The sequence below is a fragment of the Thamnophis sirtalis genome, unplaced genomic scaffold (genome assembly GCF_051295495.1).
Source record: "Thamnophis sirtalis isolate CommonGarterSnake01/CBP01778 unplaced genomic scaffold, rThaSir2_p1.2 scaffold_5, whole genome shotgun sequence".
Classification (NCBI taxonomy): Eukaryota; Metazoa; Chordata; class Lepidosauria; order Squamata; family Natricidae; genus Thamnophis; species Thamnophis sirtalis.
Window position 1 is genome coordinate 72294525 of NW_028261385.1, and position 20284 is coordinate 72314808.

The window sequence follows — 20284 nt, forward strand, 5'->3', positions numbered from 1 at the left end:
GCAAAACTACCCTCATATGTTAGGATATTCTTCAGGTGCTGAATGAGACTGTATAAATTATATCTAGCTATGCCCTTCCAGTTAAGTTATTGGTATTTATAAATAGGAATGTCATCTTCTAGATTGCTACTATGGATCTTAATTCTCATGGAATGTGTTACAGAGCAAGTGTGCTACAAAAGGAAATTAGTTATTAAAAATCTACAACAGACATCTATTTTTATCAGCAACAAATAAAGAAGATACTTGTCCCCCTCCGACCACTATAAGTTATTGTCAAATGCTCTTAGAAAACACAGTTAATGAGAAAGTCATGTCATTTAACATTGCTGCAAAGAACAAAAGTCTCGAAAGGCCTGTTTTTGATGAAGGATCTCAGAAATGCTAAAGGAGGGTGGGGAAAAGGCTTTGAATTATGCTGCTGAGGAAAATAGTTGAGAATACATTAGACCACAGGAAACATAAACAATGTTATATATCTTGCACACCTAATGTGAATGCAAAAATCACTGGATTCCAAACACCCTGAAGGTTGAACAAATGGAAAGCAATCACAAAAGTTGACAGAAGATAAGACAAATATATGCTTTTATAGGTGACAAATGCACGACCTTAAGAATGCTCAGGAGAATATGGACAGACAATCTAAGTACAGTCAAATCTATTGGATCACGAAGAGCTAGAAGTGACCAACCACTAGCAACACATTCTACTGACATAAGCTTTTGTTGCAGAAAATGACAGGCTTTAGACTTCTCAGGATACCGGAAAAGTTTATTTGGCTGCCAGGTTCAGAAAGCTAGCACATTGCAAATGTCTAACATTGCAAATGTCTAACATTGCAAATTCTGAACAACCTTCATTATCGAAGCACGCGTTCTTATACGTTCTCCAAAGCAGCATAACACGGAAACACTTAACTCGTTTCTTATTGGTTACCTTGAGGAAAAAGCCTTATAAGGAGATGGGGTCTTACTTCTCCTTTTGTCTTGAGCCATAGGTACTGACTACCTGCCTTTATGCGAACTTTAATTGAACCTTGTGGTTTGGACTTTTGACATAGGGACGTTGGCTGGAACATCTTGTGGTTAGAGGCTGATGACATTTCCCTGTCCCTTTAAGCAAGCTTCTAACTGTCCCTTTTGCCATGTCTTCATTTTTTATATTTTTAATCCATATTTTATTCTACTTTACTTTCTTATCTAAAGCACATGCAATCAAAAGTACTTTGAATACTCATTTGGCTAATGAAAAAAACTGGTCTCAAAATGTCTTTGCAGTTCTGTTTGGAGCAACATGAGTTTTCAGCCGGAGCATTGGAGGAACAGGTGGCAGCATAGAAAAGGAAAAAGGGCACCTTGGCTACGGCCTCTTCAAATCTGTCAAGGCCTTCCTTTGCCGTATTGGAAGAAATATCCATCTGGGTTCAGTTCCAAGTGGGGAAAAGGACACTGGAAACCTGGAGGCTGCTTGGAAAGATGGTTTAATGGTGGACAGAATCACATGGCTTGGAGCTCCTGAGTGAAAAGGGGGATCACGTGCTTCAAGATGTTGGGTGAAGAAGAAGAAAGGGTTTGCTTGCTGAGAGTCCCTGGATTTTATGCCCTCTGTTGCCCCCCCTCCCCCGGGCCTCCCGTTCCTGTCCAAGAAATGCACTCTGATTGGATGTCAGACTCCCATGGGGCCATGCAGGGGCAACTCTGTAGACTGTGCTTTGAGTCCAAGTTTGGTTGAGCCTTGCTGGGCAGTGATGCAATGAAAGGGCTTTGGGATTCCTATTATGGCTCTGCCTGTAGATCTTTGTTATGTAGAATAGACTGGCTCAGGCCTTAGTGGCCCATTGACAAAGGTGGGGGTGATGAGTTTCTTCCTCCCTTTTAGGGGGAAATATTCTGTCCTTTAATATTTCCTAAAATATTTCATTTTCTGGGAGAGAGGTGGGTTTTAACTTCCAACAGCCGAGAACAAAAAGATCTCTACATCCCCCAGTGAAATTTACTATATGTGAATAAGTTAAGGCAGGAGTCCCCAACCCTTGGGCACCAGCACACTACCGGCCTGTGGCCTGTTCAGAACCGGATCACATGAGCAGCTAGTCAGTGCATACATGCACAGCTCGACCTGCACAAGCAGGCCAGTTTCCTCCCTCCTCCCCAGGGCCACCAAACCGTAAAGGGGACTGCTGAGTTAAGGTGTGAGATAAATGAAAGAGAAGGAGACAGACAGGCAGACAGACAGATAGACAGGCATACAGACAGACAGACAACAGTATATACTGAATGGCACCATCAAACTTTGTGTACAGGAACATCTGCACCAGTAGTGGGTTTCAAAAAAGTTTGGAACCTCTTCTGTAGGTGTGGCCTGCTTTCCGGATCCACTGGTGGAACCTCTTCTAACCGGTTCAGTAGATTTGACGAACCGGTTCTACCGAATAGATGCGAGCTGGTAGGAACCCACCTCTGATCTGCACAGAATATGGGCTAACCCCTCCTAAGTCCAGGTGGGAGATAATCACAGCAGATCGTGGAGAATAAGCAAGTTAAGATCCTGTGGGACTTCCAGATCCAGACAGATGGGCAGGTACCAGGCAGTAAATCAGACATTGTGATGGTAGACAAGGACCAGAAGATAGAGGTGGTGATTGATACATTTAGTGGTGCCAAGTGACAGCACCATCAGAAGAAGAACCAGTATGAGAAACTGGAGAAGTACTAGGATCTGAAAGACGAACTGGAGAAGAAGTGGAAAGTGGAAAGGCCAAAGTGGTTCCAATACAGGTAGGAGCACCTGTAGGTTTGTATAAACACATAGATGCATGCATTCAAGGAGATAATCTACTGGCAGAACAAATTTGAGTATAACTGTGTGTGGGGAGAACGAAGCTCAGATTCATACTATATCTGTAGGTAAGGATAAAGAAGGTTCTGGACTGTAAGGAAAAAATGACCGGCAAAAACTCACACAGGCTCATAATCTTGGAAAAAGGTACAAAATGTTCATTACTCTGAGACACAAATAATCTTTCCAGTATCTGTTTAATAATTAAATATTGCTCTACCAAGTACACAAATTTGTTTTTAACTCCTGAACAAAAATGGCATTAAGTACACTAAATGCTAGAAAAACTCTAGAAGACTAAGCTGCATGAACAGCTGTTCCATTAATCCAGAAAGAAAAGGCAAGTTGGTAGCAATGTCTTCAAAGGCCATAGGAACAATTTAATCATGCAATGTTGAAACAATGGGTGAGGTAAAAAAAATAATTTAAAAGCTTATTTAAGACATTTTAAGTATCCAGAATGCATTGATAGCTCCACTATCAACAAGAAAAGCATCCAAGTATGCATAAATGATTAGACCAAATATAATGTAAACATTTATACATATCCACCTAGGGCAGAGGTGGGCAAATATGTGCTGGCTCAGGAATTTTGGGAGTTGAAGTCCACAGGTCATAAAGGGCCCATATTTGTCTACCCCTGATCTAGGGCTACAGTGATTTACTAATTAATTATTTTGATTCCAAATAAACCCCACATAAGCACAAAAGATAACATGTGCATTAAATTTGCACATAACTTTTGGCAAAGTAATGGTGCATGCAAGCTCAAGTCTCAGTCCATTCTTTTAAATAGACATTGAAAGAGGGCGGAAAAGAACAAGGAAGAGATGCCTGCAAATCTCTTTTCTTCCCTAATGCACTCCCTTTCTTGTCCTTGAATGCAAAGTACATTGTGCACTGTACTGAGCAGTAACCACTGTGAATGGTCCGTGAATTAAAATTGTCTCAGCAAGCCCCATGCTGCTATCCTTTTGCTGCCTCAGCCTCGACAAGGTTTCTGTGGAGAGAAATAATAGACCATCAGAGGAGAAAAATCCAGCACCCCGGAGTCCTGCGGGAAAGTTGTTTTAACGCACTATACCACCATCATCATGGACAAACCTATTTGCAGATTTGAACTTGCTTTATCTGGACTCATTAGCATAACTCTGTAGGTTCATACCGCAGTCAGACTAACACGGAACGCCCCATATTCTTATCAGGTATGTCTTTTTATATACAGAGTTGAATATGATGTTGCATTCAAGAAATCCACAATTGCTACTGTAGGTGGATTGCTTGCTTTAGATCATGTCTCCTTTGTTCATGTACATAACACAGCAAATGTACATTGGTTGATATAAAATGCTTGAAACAAAAAAAAAACTTTCAGTAATCCATTTTAAAAAGAATATGTGTAGAGACATATGTACATTATACAGTTCCTGAGTAGCTGTATTCTAGGATTCCCATATCCTCTTTAGTTCAATAACACTGTAAAAGGCAGCTTCCCTGTATTTTGAAGAAATGCTTTTATTACTGTTCTAACTTATTACTGAGTTTATTTACAAATTGTTCCTGTGATGTAGTTGTACTGCCTGATTAGAACAACCAACTCATAATTATCAAAGATTGTGAGAATGTCTAGATCTGTGATGGCGAACCTATGGCATGCGTGCCAGAAGTGGCACACAGAGCTATCTCTCCGGGCATGCAAGCTGTTGCCCATTGCTCTTCTGGTGCGCCAGCCAGTTGGTCTTCATGTGCACGGGAGTGACTGCCAGAAAGCAGAAGAACAGCCACCTGGTGCGCATGAACACACTGGAAAAATGATCTTCTGGTTTCCAGTTCCCACATGTGCACCAGCCAGCTGATCTTTGTGCATGCATGCACGTCAAAAACCAGAAGACCAGGTGGCCGGTGTACATGCACATGCCAGGAAGATGATCTTCCGATTTCCGGCATTGGTCTAGATAATCACATATTCTTTTACTTCCAATATTTCTAGAGTAAATATTTATTGAACTGCTTTATTCACAGAATTTTACATGATATTATCTTCAGTGTAGAACTTGCCTGTCTCTTCTTCCCATTCCTCCTTTCTTCAGCTGCTAAATGTTTTCAGGTACCTAGAAGCATTCCTATTAATTACAATAAGCAGTTTACGAATGTAATTCATTTGAAATGCAATTGTTAAAAGTCCTCTTAAACTGTTTAGTAAAGTTAAACTCAACTGAGAAAATCAGTCCTTTAAGTGTGATTTTGTGACCGCAAGGACCTATCTTAAGGGGTGGTATAAATTGGTGGGTTTACTTCTTTGTAGTTCTTTGGTCAAAAAGAAAGAAAAAATGATAATTCTTGACACCAACCCCCCTTCCCCCACCGCAATATTCACTCTATAAGAAGCGCAGACATTTCCACCCACTTTGGAGGGGGAGGGAAGTGTGTCTTATCGTGTGAAAAATACGGTAAGGTTTCATAGAGCAAGAGTAAGTAAAAGCTTATTTATACCTGTAGTTTGCTTGGTTAAATCTAATAAACATTTTGTTGCTGCAACTCTTAACGTTCACTGTTATACAGTGCTGAGACCAGGTTATTTACTATAATCTTCTTTTAAAGAAAAACATCACTGAAAGCAGGAATAATACTGGTTTACTGTAACAGTGGAGCAACTGACACCATCTTATTTGATGTTAAATTATTTATTATTCACCTTTTTTGTACAAGCCAAATTTGAAGTAGATAGATGTCACTGGATGTTTTTTATTCCTATTGAAATCTGTGGATAAGAGTTAGTTTGGTGTAGTTCCCATATTGGTCAAATTTGCCCAATTACTTGTTTGTTTCCCTGTTTTCGCTCTGTCAGCGGACCAAAGGAAAAGCTTTCAAAACAAGTACTGATAATTGCCATTTCAAACTAAGAAAATTAAACAGGCCAACCAACATTGCTCAGAAAAACTTGCATGATGATCAAAATCTGGATGTTTCAATTGTTTATATTGCCAGTGTTAGACAAACCAAATTCCTCTTGCAATAACTCAAATCTATTAAAATTTATTAAGTAATATGTTTATCTAAAGTATTAATACTTTTGTTGGTTTATGAATTTTACAAAATTACTTGCAATTTTCAGGAGGACTATCTACCAATGTAAGTTTATCTTCTAAAATAGAATTAAAATGTTTTTTATCTTAATAACTTTCTTAATAACGCCCACAGAGATTTTTGACTTAGTTCACTTAAATTTTATAAAGACTTTAGAAAATAAGCCTAATAATAAAGCTAAAAATTGTGTGATCATCCTAACATCCTGGGGTTCACCTATAAAAGTTTTGAGGTATTTCTATGTTGTTAAGAAAGCTATGGGTCTTAAAGCAATATTCATATTTACAATCTCTTGATTGCCTAATAAGACAGCCCAACAATCAAGTTATGCATAAGAGGAGGTAAAGGCCACTTTTATTTAATTCCATGGAACATCTTAATAGGTAAAGAGATAATCCATTTATACTTAATAGAGCTGAAGAATTAGAGAGCCAGTTTGGAAGGGTGATTAAAGCATCAGGCTAGAAACCAGGAGACTGTGAATTTTAGTCCTGTCATGGGCATGAACCAGCTGGGTGACCTTGGGCCAGTCATCTTCTTTCACCCCTAGAAAAGAGGCTACAGTAAACCACTTTTTAAAAACTTGCCAAGAAAACTGCAGGAACTAATCCAGGCAATCTTGCAAAGATTGGACACGATTGAACAGAATAAAAGAAAAAAGCTGAAGCGTTACAGGCGGGATAGCAGTAGATTTTAGGGATGATCTAAACAGATTGCTCATTATCCAGCATGAAACACAGTCCCCACTGCCTAATAATATTAATAATAGATATGAATTGTGTGCATGGTATTTTTTCCTAAGTAATTATTCTACAATTTAGGGTCTGGTTCTCCTTCATGGAATGGCAGTGTGGAAATAACTATTACTGGTTTATAAGTTCTGTCTCTGATCTGGGAAAAACATTAAAACCGAAATCTTTTATTATGTTCTATTTCACTGGGGAAAGGGAAGACTATGAGAGAGGAAAAGAGAAGCGAATATCATGCTTGTACTGTAATTAAGGCCAGACGTGCTAAATTTATCATTTGTTTATTTTAAAATGATGGTTATAAAAGCCGTGTTTCAGAATGTGGTCCGTATGTATGGAGATTGATCTGATGCTATTCAGTGGAGACCTTCTTCTGTGCACATATAGGAAGAAAGCAGGTAGGCAAAGTGATTTCTGAAATATGGCTTGTGTGTCATTCATCCTTGCTCTGCATGACTGACAACAGATTTCAGTTCTTTCCCAGCTGTCATGCCAGGAAAGGAGTTGCTTTTATCTTTCCTTCCTTTTCTTCAAAGATCCCAGGAGTGCCTTTGGGCTTCTAAAAACTGAGGATGCACTTTCATCGCTGTTCATCACTCATAGGAAAATGGGGAAACCAAGGAAGAGCCCCCTACACTTTGTGAGAATATTTAAAGGTAAAGGTAAAGGTTCCGCTCGCACATATGTGCTAGTCGTTCCCAACTCTAGGGGGCGGTACTCATCTCCATTTCAAAGCAAAAGAACCAGCATTATCCAAAGACATCTCCGTGGTCATGTGGCTAGCATGACTAAACGCTGAAGGTGCACGAAATGCTGTTACATTCCCACCAAAGGTGGTTCCTATTTTTTCTACTTGCATTTTTACGTGCTTTCGAACTTCTAGGTTGGCAGAAGCTGGGACAAGTAATGTGAGCTCACTTCGTTATGCAGCACTAGGGATTTGAACTGCCGACCTTTCCGATCGACAAGCTCAGCGTCTTAGCCACTGAGCCACTTTGAGGCTTGAGAATATTTAGGAGAACTAATCTTTCTATTCCAATCTCTTTCCTATCAAGAGGAAGGAAGTCAGGTTCACAAGACCAATGTAATAAGTGTGAAATGAGTTGATGTTTGAAGTGATCCAAGGATAGAAGTGACTGTGCAGTGATTTATTTTAGCCGTCGCTCAACCCACAGTAGAAAGCTCAGAGCACTGTCTAAACCTATTCTGGGCAACGTTGAGAAGAATCCAGGAATGGCTGCAGCAAATACATTATTATTCAAATACTTGCCCATTCTTGCATGTTTTAAACTAAGCCACTTTAGAACAAATTTTTAAAAAAATAAAGTGGCCATTCATATCAACAGGCTTAACTTTGCCTCAGATGCAGTCTTGCTGCTCAATCATGGCCCTAAACTGCACAAATGGTTACAGTGCAACATTTAAACGCAACTACCCTGGTTCCCTGAAAATAAGACCTCCCCGGATAATAAGCCCAATCGGGCTTTTGAGTGCATCTGCTAAAATAAGCCCTCCCCTGAAAATAAGCCCTCCCCGAAAATATTGCAACACAGCAGCAGCCATGAGATTATCATGCTCGCCACTTCCTGCACCTCAAAAATAATTAGACCTCCCTGAAAATAAGGCCAAGCGCTTATTTCAGGATTCAAAAGAAAATAACACCCTGTCTTATTTTCAGGTAAACACGGTAGTTAGTTGTCTTGCTAATCAGCTGAAATCAATAACAACTATCTCAAAATACAAATAAAACACACAAAGCAGAGGTTCTGACCAGTTCTGAAGAACCGGTAGTAGAAATTTGGAGTAGTTTGGAGAACCGGTAAATACCACCTCTGACTGGCCCTGCCCCCATCTATTCACTGCCTCCCGAGTCCCAGCTGATTTTGCTGTAACCTTCCCCTGGAGTGGGGTGGGAATGGAGATTTTACCGGAGCCTTCTCCTGCCACGCCCACCAAGCCATGCCAGACCCACTAAGCCACACCCCCAGAACTGGTAGTAAAAACAATTGAATCCCACCACTAAAACAAACCAAGGTGGGGAGGGAGATCATATTATTTTGGAAATTTAAAAGAAATCTTTAGGAACATTGGAAGGGCATATATTTATCAAAGAGCCTAGCTCCCAATCATATTTTAAAAGCTGTCTCTTTGACAGGCCAAGATAGCCGCTGAGAATGTCCAAAACTCAAAACTCGCTAAATACATTTTATTGTTTGCTCTTCAAATCTCCAGGAGAGGGAAGAGAATGAGGCCAAAGAAAAAAGAGCCGTCCAAGATGGATTGTTTGTTGCATTTTGATTACTCATTAATGTCCACCTAGGTGTGATTCATTATCAGACTTATTCAACACAGCTATATTTAGCTTTCTGGCAGGTCTCTGAATGTTAGACTGCAGTTAGATGCCTCTGAGTCCAAGGGAAGAAAAAGGATGGAGAATATGGAGACTGGATAGTACTTAAGGGAATTCACGCAAACTCTCCCAGGGGACCCTTACACAGGAATAATAGGGTCCATTAAACACTGTAAATATGCAAAGACAACATTATCATTGTGCCTATATATATATATATCTCACAAAGGTGCTATAATATTATTAGTAGCATAAGGTTGTGGAATGCACTTGATAGAAATGTTTGTCCTCGCCTCTACATTTGGCTTTAGATGAGCAGCTAAGGCAGATTTCTTTTTTGGGCAAAAGTATAAATCTGAACATTCATTTCAATATTTTTTTCTACATTTAACTGTCTTGGCCACTTTGGATGCTCAGTTGAGTAGAAAGGCTAGATACACAGTACATGAAATAAGCAAAATGAATACTATAGAGATTCACACAAATCCTATGCAGAGTCATTGAGAATTGGGCACCATGCAAGTTTAATGAATTATTATCATTATTATCATTATCATTATTGTTATTATTATCATTATTATATTTTATTTTGTAACAGTTCTGAATTTTATTTGAATACAAATAAAGAAAGTACAAGAAATATGTACTTTCATCTTTTCTTTTTGTTTGCTTTTACGAGTTTTCTCTTTTCTTCTTTCCTTCTTCTTCCCTGCCTCGGTCCCTTTGTATACAGGCAGTCCTAGACTTATGACCACAGTTGAACCTGAATTTTCCATTAGGCACCATTTTACAACTTTTCTTGTCCAAATTGTTAAGGGAATCACTGCAGCTGTTACTTTAGTACTGTTTCCCCAAAAATAAGACAAGGTCTTATTTTCTTTTGACCCCCAAAATAAGTGCTTGGTCTTATTTTCAGGGAGGTCTTATTCTTTTTGAGATGCAGGAGGCGGCGAGCATGGTCATCTCATGTCTGCTGCTGTGTTGCAATATTTTTGGGGAGGGCTTATTTTCAGGGGAGGGCTTATTTTAGTGCATGTGTTCAAAAGCCCAATTGGGCTTATTATCCGTGGAGGTCTTATTTTCAGGGAAACAGGATAGCACAGTTGCTAAGTGAATCCGGCTTCCTCATTGTCTTTGCTTGTCAGAAGTTCTCAAAAGGTGATCACATGATCCCATGACACTGCAATGGTCATAAATATGAATCAGCTGCCAAGCATCTGAATCACATGACCACTGGTATGTTGCAATGGTTGTAAGTGTGAAAAATGGTCATAAGTCCTTTTTTTCAGCACCATTATAACTTCAAAAAAGGGGAACACATTGGTTCAGTAGCTAAGACGCTGAGCTTGTCAATCAAGGTCAGCAGTTCAGCGGTTCAATCCCTTGCGCTGCATAGCAGAGTGAGCTCCTCTTACTTGTCCCAGCTTCTGCCAACCTAGCAGTTTGAAAGCTCATAAAAATGCAAGTAGAAAAATAAGGACCACCTTGGTGGGAAGGTAACAGCGTTCCATGCACCTTCGGTGTTTAGTCATGCCAGCCACATGACCATGGAGATGTCTTCGGACAGCGCTGGCTCTTCGGCTTTGAAACAGAGATGAGCACCGCCCCCTAGAGTTGGGAACAACTAGCACATATGTGCGAGGGGAACCTTTACCTTTACCTTATAAGTTCAAATGGTCACTAAACGAATAATGCTAAGTTTAAGACTATGTCCATTTGGACCCAGAGGTGGGTTCCTACCGGTTTGGCCAAATAGGTAGTAACTTGGCCTGCCGCACCCCCGAACCTGTTCTCTCAATGACGCCATAGGCAGTGTCATCTTGTTTTTTGCTTCTGCGCATGCGCAGAAGCAAATTTTTAGTTCTGCACATGGGCACATAGCACACATCAAGCATGCATGCAAAGCGTCCCTGAGCAAACTGGCAGTAGCAGCAGCCGGAACCCATCCCTGTTTGGACCTATCTTTAAAATCACTGTGAGAGACTTCTAAAGGATGCTGTTATTTTAATCCTGTAAGGAGAGATATTTTTCCCAGCTTAATATCCTTTCTTAAGGGCCCTGTTTTAGATATTTTGCACAGCCCTGTTCTGCAAATTTGTCCCCCAAAGTCTCTAATTCCTTCTTAAGAAAGTAATGAGACTTGATATTAATTTAATCGATCTCACAAGCAAGGATTTTTTTTTAAAAAAAAAATAGGAATGGTAATTTGCAAACTTTAGGTACTATTGCACTACAATCCCCTATGATCAAAATCAGCAAAATCAATGGTGATTGATGGTAGGAATTGCAATTCGGCATCACCTGTGGGGTCCAATACCTTTGTTTTTGTAGTCTGCCTAGGCTACAGTTGCTGCTTTCCATTTTTACTTACCATTGCTGGTCAGCTGTTTTCCTACAGCAAAAGTTACCAAAAAGAGAGAGATCACAAAAATTTGAGTTCTGGATAAGAGGGATAGAGACATCGCTATTATTATTGTTTGGGGTGAACAGGAAGAACCATTATAGAAGAATCTTGTCTATGAAGAATGGCATTCAAGGATTCTAGGGCACAATATACTGACATTAAATCATGTGCATAGCTAGTAAATTGTTTCAGAGAAGCCACCGACTATTTTTACAGAAATGCCTTGCAGAACATTAGATACCTATTAATCCCAAGGAATTGTGTGGAAATTCTGACCCACATGTTGCATCTTGCAGGGAGACACAATGGCAGACAAAAAGAGTTACTTAGACTATCATTTCTTAAATGGCAGTGGAAGAGGAAGAGACCCTGTTGTGACTAAAATGAGGCTGGAAGATTAGTCTGCATTTGTGCTATGCAGCATTTGAAAAGATTATAGACTTTGAGGCACTCACGTTTTTTCCAAATCTAAAATCAAGGACAACACTAATTGACATAATTATTTTTCTGGCTTGTATGAATAAATCATAAAAATATGATCTAATCTCAGTGCTAGAAGCAGATGGCAAGCCCTGCTGATGGTGACTGTAACAGTAAGTGTAAATAGGCAGCAACACAGGGGATAGTAAAGAAATTTTGGCATATACAAGGACCACTGAGTCTGTAAAGAGCAGATTTCATAAGGGAAGTGCAGGAGAATAAAATAGGATAAAGGCTTTGTGATGGCCAAAAATCAGCTGAAATCAAATTTTTGGAGCTTGCATATCTAGGGAAGAAATATATTAATCAACCGAAGATTAAGCAAACCCAAGAGAAAATGTTTTCTATGACTCTGATTTAGGACTCAGGCAACACTAGATATTCTAAACTATAGATGCATAACACATATACATACACAAATACGCACTCAAATAAGAAATCCCTTAGAATGTGTGTATTCTATTGAAATAGGCATAAACTGAACCTACCTTTCACAATCACAATTTCTGTTGTTAAGCAAAACAGTTAAGTGAGTTTTGCCCCATTTTACTACCTAACTTGCCACAATTGTTACGTGAATCACTGATGTTGTTAAGTTAGTAACATGGTTGTAAAGTGAATCAGGCTTCCCCATTGACTTTTCTGGTCAGAAGGTCGCAAAAGTGGACCCCAAGATGCTACAACTGTCATAAACACGAGCCCCTTGCCAAATGTCCAAATTTTGATTATTTGACAAAGAGATGCTGCAATGGTCCTTGATTATGAAAAACATATATAAACCACTTTTTTCAATGCTGTTGTAAGTTTGAACAGTCACTAAACGAAATGTTGTAAGTTGAGGACTACCTGTATTCTAGCCTGTCTTTCTTTTATCAAGCTCCAATACAATGTCCAGGGGTCTTGTCCAAGCAAAGGGCACCATAAGAATAGCAAGCCATCCTTTTCTACTGGCTGGAATTGTAACATCTGCATTATGGTATCACTTGGCTTCTCAAGATATCATACGAGACTTTAAAAAAAAAATCATTTTAGAAGCTTCCTTCTTCTACCTGTCTGCCTGCCACGAAAGAGTTAAGTGCCAGCACCAAAATCACAAAAGGCTTGCTATATCTTTTTTTCCTTTTCCTTCTAAAAAAAAACCACCATACATCAAAGTAAAATACTGACATGCAGTACCCTGAAGCACTCTCCTGCATGCTTTTAGGTTTGGGAAATTTCATTTTCTACCTTATGATGATTACATGAGAGGATGAAATGCTTGCTTTGAGATTCATTTTAGACAGGGATGTAATAAATGGTGTGGCTTTCCCTTTTACTGCAATGGCACTCTCTTTCTCAGTCTCTCTCTCTCACACACACACACTGAGAGAGAGAGAGAGAGAGAGAGAGAGAGAGAGGGAGAGAGGGAGAGAGGGAGAGAGAGAGAGTGCTTAGTTTATATTCAAGTGATATGATACAGGTGAGGATCTAGCTGCAATATTGGGAGGGGGCAGGAAGACAGCTAAGCAAAGTAGACCCTGGTGTATAAATGTGGTGTCTCCCAGAGTGAAAATGAGTTTCCTGGTCTCCATCCCTGCTGAATGGCAGTCCACTACCACAAACATAGAAAAAAAATCCTCAAATTTCATCATAAATAATTCACTTAAGGTTGACAGAGTTTACAGCTTCTCCTCCACCAAGACCCAGGAGCAAGCCAGCACAGAGAGTGAATTATCTCTTGCCCCAACAAGAAGTCAATTCCTCCAGAGGGGCAAGACACATGATAGAGTTCATTTTAATCATGCCACACTGTGCAGAATTACACAGTTGCTTTTTTAAAAAATCCCTTTTGTCTTTCAGACCCCATCCTAGATTCTCTTTGGATTGTGGGAAAGCTGCAAAGCTATATGGCTCTTTGCAGCTGTGATTAAAAAAAAGGAATGAATAACTTCTTGGGTTCCTAAAAATAATAATAAATTTTGGGGGGAAAAACACCAGCATATGAAACGCTTGTCTCATTTTTGTTTTGCAAAGGATACGTTGTATTTGTTATTTCTTCAAAACACAAGTGATGTTTAATAGTAATGTGCATCAAACACATCACAGAATCCAGTGTGGTATTCTTTTTTTTTTTAAAGGATGGACCAAGACAAAGCATTGCAAGTGGGAAAGAAGCAGGAGATACTACATAAATCATGGACTGATTTACAATCATCTATTCCAGTTGCCATGTTGCTTATTTCATATTTGTAAACAGGTTTGCTGCTTTGTCTGAAAGTTAAGTCCTATTTGACTTTAATAAAAAATAGCAATAGCACTTAGATTGTCCCCAGCAATCTGGGTCCTCATATTACCAACTTTGGAAAGATGGACTGCTGAGTCAATCTTGAGCTAGTCAGGATCATGCTACACTCTGAGCACTATGCCACCATGTCTCTTAATCATGCTGGAAATATTGCAATGGCAATGGCGTTTTTTGAAATAGAGGCAAATGAAAACTTCCATTTGGGAAGATCAGTCCATTTCACCTACCCACCTGATACCATCTTTCCTATTATCACCTTCCAGTCCCCATCTGGAACACTTTTAGGTAGATATATCTTTTTGTGCCCTACTAGATTTTTTTTAAACTCTAGAAACTACCACAACCAAAAATATCAGAAATGCCTTCTTCAAAAACCTGGGCTAACGATGGAAAGAGCACTAAAAGCACAGATGTGGGCATTCATCACATAAATAATTATTGAACCAGATGCCACAGCAATGGCATGAAATGTTCATTGCATTACAGTGATTAATTGTAGATTTGCCCTCAACATGGCACCTCCACCACCCCAGGTTTAGATTGTAAAATCCAGTGTTCTTCTGTAGTAGAAACTGAAAGAAGGCCCAGTAACTGCTGCAACTGCTGAATGAACAATTTCTCTTGTTCTTTTCCAAAGTCTTAGCTGATGATGGGAAGACAGCTAGAAGCAAACTTATAACCAGGATGATTCCTGGTCTCTTCTGAATGTTCATTAAAACCAGTGCTTTCATTACTGTAAATAAGGTGTTCCATTGTGGGTATATAAATGAAAGTACAGTATGAAGACAGCCTCCTTCATAACCATCACTATGGAGGGAAAAGAGGGAAATAGTGCAATTACATTCTCTTTTCAGAATACCCCAGGCAAACCAAGGAGGCACAAATATTGCCAAAGCAAATATCTCTCTTCTCTTCTGTACTTTCATTTGTCAGATCTAAGGATTTTATTCTGTTCTGTTGTTCTGTTCTGTTACGTTCCATCCCATTCCAATTTATTCTATACTAGCCGATAACCCAGCATTGCCTAGATAGTTATTTATAGGGGGACCAAACGTCTGGACCAAACGTAATTTCTAATGTTGGATTTTCCCCCTTACCAGAGGGAGCCCCCTTGTGGAGTACTGTAAAGCTGTTACCATGGCAACTCCACTGCGCTGTACAGTAGAAGCCATTTTACGGCAGAACAGTAGAAGTCATTTTAAGGCACATCAGGCTGTATCTTAACAGAACACACACCCGAGGGGTTTTAGAGGGGTCTTATCCCAACAATATTTTATCCAGAGAGTAAGTCGTCTGTGTACCAAGATTGGTTGAAATTGCTCAAGGCGTTCCAGAATTATGCCGGAACACACAGACACACAGACACACACATTTTTATAGATATAGATTCCATTCCAATTTTTTATCAAATTGGTATGCTCCCCCATCTCACTATCCAAAGCAATTCTGTGCTATTCTATTAGTTTAGTTTCTAAAAAGTAAATTAGAATTTTTTTTTAAAAAAAGCAACAGGACCTTATTTTAGCATTTTTTGCAGTTAAATCACTGAACATTCATTTGACAAAGAAATAATGGAACTAAAAAATAAGGATATTAGATTATATGTACTAAAGTTCTGCTTATTCTGTAGGAATTGTCTTCCTACGTGGGTGCATCCCACTTTTCCAATATCAGAGCATTTCTGGCTAAAAGGCAGCTACAACCCATGGAATAACACGTATGGCTGACTGTTGTAAATTTTTGCAGGATGCCTAACAAAATTGAAAGAGGCATCAATTACTGCCATTCCCTAAGTGGTATTTATAACATGTCTCCTGACAAGACAGCGTAAAAAGATGCACAATTCAGAACACATACAACTCTTGTACAAGGCTAATATCCCAGGTTGCCTTATAGTGCATAAATGATCCCTACACCTGTGCACTTATCATAAGGAGAGAACGGGATGTAGATAAAGTGATGGTTCTCATTTGTCTGGTGCATTGGATTCCATGAAAAAATTGTATCTCTATGCAAGCCGTTTTCTATTCTTAATACAAGTGTACATAGGTTTGCGGGCATAATTAGGAAGTCAAGCTTACAAAACAAGCACTAAAAGAGGACTTATCTTTCAGCAAGCAATTATTATTTCTATGATTCTGACATCTTGCATATGTTCAGCATGTAGAAGAAAAAAGACTACAGCAACTGCCAAGTAACAAGCTATATTTTTTTCAGATTAGTTATTAACAGGTCTCTAAGGACATGCCACCTATTTCTTTTCTTAACTTTCTCTTTTAATTGCATCTGACATAAAACAGATGTTATTTTATTTACTCAGCCCAATGTCTTTTTTTTTCAGAAGTTTCATTAGATTCAATGGGTCAGTTGCAACTGGAATGGGATAACTGACCGTGCTGGAGCCAATTCACCACGGAACAACTGGCGCTGGGATAATTCAAAAAATACAAAAGTTACATTGATTAATTTCAATGAACACATCAGAGGTGGTATTCAGCCAGATCTCTCCAGTTTGACCGAACCAGTAGTGGCAGCTGTGAGAGGCTCCACCCACCCACCCTGACTTAATGCGCGAGCATTGCATATGCACAGGAGGCGATGCGCCTGCACAGATGCGGTGCTTGCGAGTAAAGCAAGACGACTTTTTGCTGTGATGACTTTCTTGTGGATTGCTGGACCCAAACACCATTCCTGGCATAAATGGATGAAAGGTCTCCTCTGGAGGCAGCATCTGGACAAGCATGATCTGCTTCCACAAATGTCATCTGTGCAGGGCTGAAAGACATGAGAACAAGCTCCCCTCCTCCTCCTTTGTGGGTGATCCTCTCAGGAAAGGCATTGTCAGAGAATAAGAGATGTAGAGATAGAGTTGGGATGGGTTGATAGCTTCTAGGCAGGACTTCAGGAAGTAAAAAAAATCAGTAGTGCAGTTATTAAACAGACCAGTTATAACAAAATAGGGACATCACAGATAAGAAAAAAATAGCTGGATTCTTATGTTTCAGGGAAAGGATAGACATATATTTTCATCTCAGCAGAGAATTGGCATCCATTAAACATCACAAAAGAGCAATATTAAAAAGGCTGTTGGCATTTAAATACAGTTAATGTAAGAATTTTTTCTGTAAATTAACTTAAAACATTCCCTCATAACCTTGGGCTGTACAGAGAGGGAAAGAAAGAAAAAATTGAACACATGTTTTCTCTTCACTCTGTTTTGTGAGCCAGACAAAACCAAGATGAAGGCATTTGCTTTCTTTTAAATTGCTTTAACTCTTTCTCCTAAGAATTTAAAACTCTAAGGATCAGATTCATTTAATAGTTGCAATTATCTTGAGTGCACACAAAGACAAAGACACACACATATACACAAAGACAAGAGAAACAAAACAGAAAAGGAAAACTCTCAGGTTTACACCCTGGTCATTCCCACCATAAATCTCAGTTAGCTTCAGGTGAGGGAAGGCACAAATCTTAACCAACCTGTGGTTACATGAAAGACAAGAGAGGAAGAGAGAAACAGACAAACAAATAAAAACCCCAACATTCTTATATATGATTCTGATTTCTTTCAGTGTTTTAAAATCAAAAGTACCATCTTCTGGCCAAATATGCCCTCCTGTCCTGTCCTTAATCTGAACCCATTCCTTGCATGTTACCTTTGCTCGATCCCTTTTCACACCATCTAGGACAGGCACTTGCCTCTCATCCTATGCTGAGAGCAAAATCACCTAGTGGGGATCCAGGTCTGTCCCTCGAGCTACAGTTTCCCTTGTCCCATTCAGATGTGGGGTTCATTTTGACCTAACTAGGCTCTACCTGCTGCAGCACCTGCTGCTTCTAGCCTATCAGTTTCCAGGCAACTCTGGCCCGGGGAGGACTCTGCCTTCCTTGGCAAAGAAAGGGCACCTCCTCTCTCTCTCAGCCTACCAGTTTTTGGATTCTTCAGTCCGGGAGGACTCTGCTTTCCCCTTTGCAGAGTAAGGGCACCCCCTTAAATGGGCTCTAACTAATCGCAGTTTAACCAGGGGTTCCTTTCTCTTTCACACCATTCTGCCATTACCCATTCGGCTTCCTTTCTCTTCTTGTAGAAGGTCCTTCACTTCTCCCCTCTTGCTTTCCCAGGTCCTACTGGCTAACAATGGGCCGGGGTGGCGGCGGCTATAGAGTTCATGAAGGGAGTGGGATACTGCTGTTGTCAGAGGCCTCGAAGCCTCATGCACGCACCCACTCCCACACTCTTTCATTCTCTAGGTTACTAAATTTAAAGAGACAGTACTTACCCTCTCTCTGACAGCTATTGAGCATAAGACTCGGAATCTCCCTTTATTACCCGTTAGCTCTAGGCAGATTCCATGGGCTTCTACATTCAGATAAATGGTCTGTGCCGGCTGGGTAGTGGTCCACCAGGCCCTGTCTGGTAGCTGGGTTGGCTGGGAGTCCCTTCTTTGGTCACCAAATTGTTGGGAAAAAATTCCCAACTGGGAAACAAACACATAGAATTTCTTTTAACAAGGGTCAGTGGTATTCACGGGGGATGGAGGGGTGTTAGGCTTGGGTATTTTGTCGCATTGCAAGGATTCTAAACTGATGATGCATTTAACTTCCCCACCTCCACTCCAGCTCTGCCTGCTCTTCTACACATTGGCTTTTATATATGACATGGAATCTTACATACCTTATGCACTGTCTCAAGAAGCTTTTTGGTTGCCCCTAGCAATGTGCTACTTCCTTCTTTGAGCATCGTAGGAGAAAAAAAGAACAAACTTCTGTATTTTCTTCCTCCAGTTGGCTAAAAGCAATAGTGGGGAATTAATCTGGAAGTGGAAAATTAGCAGAGTGAATAGGCTCTTCTGTCACCAAAGAATTCCTTTGGAGACTGTCATTTGGGCAGCTAGTTTCGATTAAAGGGGAAAACATTGGGGGAAAGGGAAACTATACATAACATCAAATATGTCATTTGAATCACAGTTGTAATTATTACCAAAATCAAGTGACAGGTACACAAGTTATAACATTCATCCCAGGAATGGAGTAACAAAGTGATAAGAAGTCCATATACAGGGAAAATGAGCAAAATTAAGTGGTTATTATTATTTTTTAAAAGGGGCTAGCAAGGGAACAACTGTATATTCTAATTTCTGGTTAAAATGGTACTTGATAACCAAAAACAGTAAACCAACAGATAAGTGAGAAATGTTTACAGATGGAGTACAACCCAGCCCCCTGGGTTTTTCAAGTCAGTATAAAAAGATGTTAAAATATTTTTAAAATGGAAAATAAGAGTAATGTATTTTGAAATCTTAAAAACTATGAAATGTTTCAACAAGGTGTTCAGTGTTTGCAGCTTGTGTTCACTCATAAACAGGTGCTGAGTATGTCTTCAAAATCAGCCATTTTTTCTCTTCAGGGCTTAGCAGTGAATGTTAAAGAAGATTTGTTTGTAAGAATTCGTGTATTTATTGCTCAGCTCTGCTGGCATATTTAACACATAAAATGAAATTTGTTAGATTTTCTTCCCAGGAGGGAATATATGGAAAAGTTTTGTTTAGATGAATCCTTTTCAAGCATCTTGGCAGCTATCTCTGCAGCATAATTATAGGTTATGAAACAAAAAAGAGAAACAAGAAATGTCTCTGGGACTGTATTACCATTTTTCCGTTATCTTCACTCTACTTATTACACATAAATCCATTCAGATTCAAATGCCTTGGAACTGTTTAGCCACAGAATCATAGAGATGAAATGACTCCAAAGATGAGATATCTATTAGTTCAAAAGACTTTGAAGAAGTATCAGGTGAAATGTAAAATGCCAGAAGATCCTAATGGAAATAAGATGTAGTAGTAAATAACTATGATGGTGGGTCTGCTGACATAACACTTTGTAAACATTTTTACAGTGTTTTTCCAGTCTGGTGCTTTTTATTCCAAGCTGTGAACTTCAATTCACAGAAACCCCAACAAAAATTTGCTGGCTGAAGATATCTAAGAGTTCAGAGATGTGGAGGGCCTTTAGTTGAGGAAGGCTGGTAATATACTGCTTTCCAGGCATGTCATATGTATTATCTCATGCCCGATGTATAATAT

General features: G+C 39.5%; 1 long non-coding RNA gene across 1 annotated transcript in view; it reads left to right on the top strand.

The window, feature by feature from the left end:
• Positions 1-3831: 3831 nt before the first annotated feature.
• LOC148045423 (uncharacterized) overlaps positions 3832-20284 on the top strand; it is a 43133-nt gene continuing 26680 nt past the window's right edge. Inside the window, exon 1 of the long non-coding RNA XR_015696726.1 lies at positions 3832-4046. This is a non-coding gene — a long non-coding RNA (uncharacterized LOC148045423). The remainder of the gene's footprint in view (positions 4047-20284) is intronic.